Genomic DNA, 5,274 nt, shown 5'->3' with positions numbered 1-5,274 from the left:
ATTTTTCTTTGTATTTTAGTAGGGACGGGGTTTCACCATGTTGGTCAGGATGATCTCAATCTCCTAACCTCATGATCCGCCTGCCTCAGCCTCCCAAAATGCTGGGATTACAGGCGTGAGCCACTGCACCCAGCCGCCTGGCTGATTTTTTATTTTTTTGGTGTATGTGGAGACAGGGTCTCATTGTATTGCCCAGGCTGGTCTCGAACCCCTGTGCTTAAGTAGTCCTCCCGTCATGGCCTCCCAAAGTGCTGGGATTACAGGCATGAGCCACTGCGCCTGGCCTAGATTGTATTCTGACTCCATCACTAATTGTATGACCTTGAATAAGTTACTGCACTGCTCTCTAAGCCTCAGTTTTTTTCTCTTTTTTTTTTTTGAGGTGGAGTCTCTCTCAGTCGCCCAGGCTGGAGTGCAGTGGCGCCATCTTGGCTCACTGCAAGCTCAGCCTCCCGGGTTCACACCATTCTCCTGCCTCAGCCTCCCGAGTAGCTGAGACTACAGGTGCCCGCCAACACGCCAGGCTAATTTTTTGTATTTTTAGTAGAGACGGGGTTTCACCATGTTAGGATGGTCTTGATCTCCTGACCTCATGATCTGCCCGCCTCGGCCTCCCAAAGTGCTGGGATTACAGGGATTACAGGCGTGAGCCACCACACCTGACCTTTTTTTTTTTTTTCCCTTGAGACAGGGCCTCACTGTGTCACTCGGGCTGGAGTGCAGTGGTGCGATCACCATGCCAGGCTAATTTTTGTATTTTTTGTAGAGATAGGGTTCCGCCATGTTGCCCAGGCTGGTCTGACACTCTTGGACTCAAGCAATCCACCCTCCTCAGCCTCCCAAAGTGCTGGGATTACAGGTTTGAGCCACTGAGTCTGGCCTAAGCCCCAATTTCTATAATAATAAAATAGAGATAACAGTACATGGGGTTGTGATGAAGATTTAAGATGTGCGGTCAGCAGTTCAAGACCAACCTGGCCAGCATGGTGAAACCCCGTCTCTACTAAAAATACAAAAAATATTATCTGGGCATTGTGGTAGGCGCCTGTAATCCCAGCTACTTGGGATGCTGAGGCAGGAGAATAGTTTCAACCCGGGAGGCGGAGGTTGCAGTGAGCCGAGATCGCACCACTGCACTCCAGCCTGGGCGACAGGGTGAGACTACATCTCAAAAAAGAAAAAAAAAAGAGAGAGATTTTCATGTACTTAGCACAGCAGAGTGCTTGACGTGGGAGTATACACTCAGTATTTGGGGCCTGTTGTAGAGATAAAAAATTATTGGAGACGCTGTTCCAAATGTTATTTATGTTATATAATAAAAAATTATTTTTTTTGAGACAGAGTCTCGCTCTGTCGCCCAGGCTGGAGTGCAGTGGCATGATCTTGGCTCACTGCAATCTCTGCCTCCTGGGTTCAAGCGATTCTCCTGCCTCAGCCTCCTGAATAGCTGGGATTACAAGCGCACGCCACCACGCCTGGCTAATTTTTGTATTTTTAGTAGAGACGAGGTTTTACCATGTTGGTCAGGCTGGTCTCAAACTTCTGACCTCATGACCTGCCTGCCTCAGCCTCCCAAAGTGCTGGGATTACAAACATGAGCCACCACGCCCGGCCGATAAAAAATTATTTGAGACCCTGTTTCAAATGTTGTTTATTTTATTCTTTCGTTCCAGACACTGTCCTATAGCAAAGGAGATGTGTATAGAAGCTCTGAAGAACCTGGAATTTTAAGCCATAGCCCACTTCAGAATTGTATTCTAGTCACTGAAAATTTAATACTGCCACATTTTGTGGAGATTCTATCTCTGGCAGTAGTTCTCCACTGGGAAACTTTTTTTTTTGAGACAAGGTCTCACTCTGTCACTCTGTCGCCCAGGCTAGAGTGCAGTGGCGCAATCTTGGCTCACTGCACCCTCCACCTCCCGGGTTCAAGTGATTCCCCTGTCTCAGCCTCCCGAGTAGCTGGGATTACAGGCATGTGCCACCACGCCTGGCTAATTTTCTATTTTTAGTAGAGATAGGGTTTCTCCATGTTGGCCAGGCTGTTCTCCCAACCTCAGGTGATCTGCCTGCCTTGGCCTCCCAAAGTGCTGGGATTACAGGCGTGAGCCACCATGCATGGCCAGCTTGTCATATTTTTAAAAGACAACCCTGTGATGTTAGATTGGAATTAGATGCATTTGTGTGAACATGATATATGATGCAGATACAGAAATAACTATAAATGTGCAAGTCCCCTAGCTCTATCCTATGAGAAAGTCTGGGAGCTGCAATACCCTAGTGGAAATAGGCACACCCAGCACTCAGATCTCATTTCCAAACACCCCTCTCCACTATACGGAAGCAGCGCTCCTTGAAGATGTGGCCAGTTACAGGGTCATGAAAAAACAAGACAAACCCGGAACACCTTGTGCTTCAAGGGGACAGCAGTAACCTCACCAGTAACTGGACAGAAAGACACAGAATAGGATAAAAAGAACAGAGTCTGTGACATTCAGGCTTCAAATACACAGGTGGGGTCTAATCGTGCAGAAACATAAATCCACATTGAAAGACATTCTTCAAAATGATCAGCCTATAACCTCCACAAACGCCAAAATCGTGGAGGTTCAGGAAGACTGAGGAGTGGCACCAGGTGGACAGAAACGAGCACTGTGATGAATGGGGTGAAGTACGTGATCCTGGGCTGTAGCCTTTGCTCTAAAGGAATAGTCTCTGGGCAAAGGAGTGTACAGGAGTTCTTGGTACTCTTCTTGCCTATTTTCCGTAAGTTTAAAACTCTTTCATAATAGAATTTAAAAAAAAGACAATTTGCTCACTAATGACCATTTACAAAAGTTTTCAATAATCAGAGAATTTAACATCATGGGAGCAAAGCTCCTTCTCAACCAGATCCTTACACACGCTGAGAGTTCACCACCTTGCTTCAGTTACTAATGCAAAGCCAGGTCCTATTTTCCCACTGCTTGAAATAAGATGCAACCTCCTACCAGGAACATGATAGCTTCCCCTATTGTCAGAAACAAGGTTCCCCGCAGAGGGCACCACTGAAATAAAATTCATTACTTCAATCTTTTTTTGTTTGTTTTTTGAGACGGAGTCTTGCTCTGTCACCCAGGCTAGAATGCAGTGGCATGATGTTGGCTCACTGCAACCTCCGCCTCCCGGGTTCAAGTGATTCTCCTGTCTCAGCCTCCCATGTAGCTGGGATTAGAAGTGCACGCCACCACATCCAGCTAATTTTTGTATTTTTAGTAGACAGGGTTTCACCATCTTGGCCAGGCTGGTCTCGAACTCCTGACCTCAGATTATCCACCTGCCTCAGCCTCCCAAAGTGCTGGGATTATAGGTGTGAGCCACTGCGCCCAGCACATTACTTCAGTCTTATAATGATCTAAGAATGCTTATTTCCTGTTTCCTGGGGCCTATATGACATGAGAGATTCATCTGATGTTTGTTGTGTTCCTCAGATTTAGCCAGTGTAGGCTATATATACACATATAAGATGGCTGAAGAAAATATGTGTATGTGAAAATAGGAAAACAGAAACTTCAATCCTGGTTGGTTGGTTTGTTTTGAGACAGAGTTTTGCTCTGTTGCCCAGGCTGGAGTACAATGGCGCGATCTCGGCTCACCGCAATCTCTGCCTCCTGGGTTCAAGTGATTCTCCTGCCTCAGCCTCCCGAGTAGCTGGGATTGCAGGCGTGCACCACCACGCCTAGCTAATTTTTTGTATTTTTAGTAGATGGGGTTTCTCCATGTTGCTCAGGCTGTCTCAAACTCCCCAGCTCAGGTGATCCACCCGCCTCGGCCTCCCAAAGTGCTGGGAGGTGTGAGCCACCGTGCCCAGCCCCGGTTTGTTTTTGTTTTTAACAGTGGTTTCCTCTAGGGAATGAGGCCAGGGGCTGAAACAAAGAGACTTTTATTTATGTATTCATCTATTAGTTATTTGGACTTCTATTTTAAGATTTTTTTTCTATCTTTTGAAAATCATTTTGACCATTAAGTATGAAATACGCCTTTGATCTAAAAAAATAGTAAAGTGTCAATGTTAATATCCAAGTTATTACATTGTACTATAGTTTTGCAAGATGTTACCATTGGCAAAAACTGGGTAAAGGGTACATAGATCTTTCCACATTATTTTTTATAACTGCAAGAGAGTCTTTCAATCATTTCAAAATAAAAGGTTCGGTGCAGAAATGAAGCTGGCTGGGTGTGTTGGCCCACGCCTACAATCCCAACACTTTGGGAGGCTGAGGTGGAAGGATCACTTGTGGCTGGGAGTTTGAGACCAGCCCGGACAACATAGCAAGATCCTGTCTCTACAAAAATTAAGCAAACTTTAAAAATTAGGTAGGCGTGGTGGCCTGCGCCTGTAGTCCCAGCTACTTGGGAGGCTGAGGTGGGTGGATCAGTTGAATCCAAGCGTTTCAGGCTGCCATACTCCAGCCTAGGCAACGGTGTGAGACCCTGTCTTGTTCTGTCACCCAGGCTGGAGTGCAGCGGTGTGATCTCGGCTCACTACAATTTCTGCCTCCTGGGTTCAAGTGATTCTCCTGTCTCAGCCTCCCAAGTAGCTAGGATTACAGGCGCGCATCACCACACCTGGCTGATTTTTGTATTTTTGGTAGAGATGGGGTTTCTCCATGTTGGCCAGGCTGGTCTTGAACTCCTGACCTCAGGTGATCAGCCCGCCTTAGCCTCCCAAAGTGCTGGGACTACAGGCTTGAGCCACCATGCCCTAAACTGTATTTAAAAAGAAAACAGGGCCAGGAATAGTGAGTGGCTCATGATGGTAATCCCAGCACTTTGGGAAACCAAGGTGGGAGGATCACTTGAGACCAGTAATTCAAGACCAGCCTGAACAACATACTGAGATCTTATTTCTAAAAAAAATTAGTCAAGTGTAGTGGTGGGACCTGAAGTCCTAGCTACTTAGGAGCTTAATGTGGGAGGATCACTTGAGCCCAGAAGTTGAGGGCTGCAGTGAGCTATGATCACAGCACTGCACTCTAGCCTAGGCCAGAGCGAGACTGTCTCTCTTTAAAAAAAAAAAAAAAAGTAAAGGCCAGGCGCGGTGGCTCATGCGTGTAATCCCAGCACTTTGGGAGGCCGAGGCGGGTGGATCACGAGGTCAGGAGATCGCGACCATGGTGAAACCCCGTCTCTACTAAAAAAAAAATACAAAAAATTAGCCGGGCGTGGTGGCGGGCGCCTGTAGTCCCAGCTACTCGGAGAGGCTGAGGCAGGAGAATGGCGTGAACCCGGGCA

This window comes from Hylobates moloch, unplaced genomic scaffold (assembly GCF_009828535.3).
Source record: "Hylobates moloch isolate HMO894 unplaced genomic scaffold, HMol_V3 SCAFFOLD_19, whole genome shotgun sequence".
Lineage (NCBI taxonomy): Eukaryota > Metazoa > Chordata > Mammalia > Primates > Hylobatidae > Hylobates > Hylobates moloch.
Note: the sequence above shows the minus strand (reverse complement) of the source record.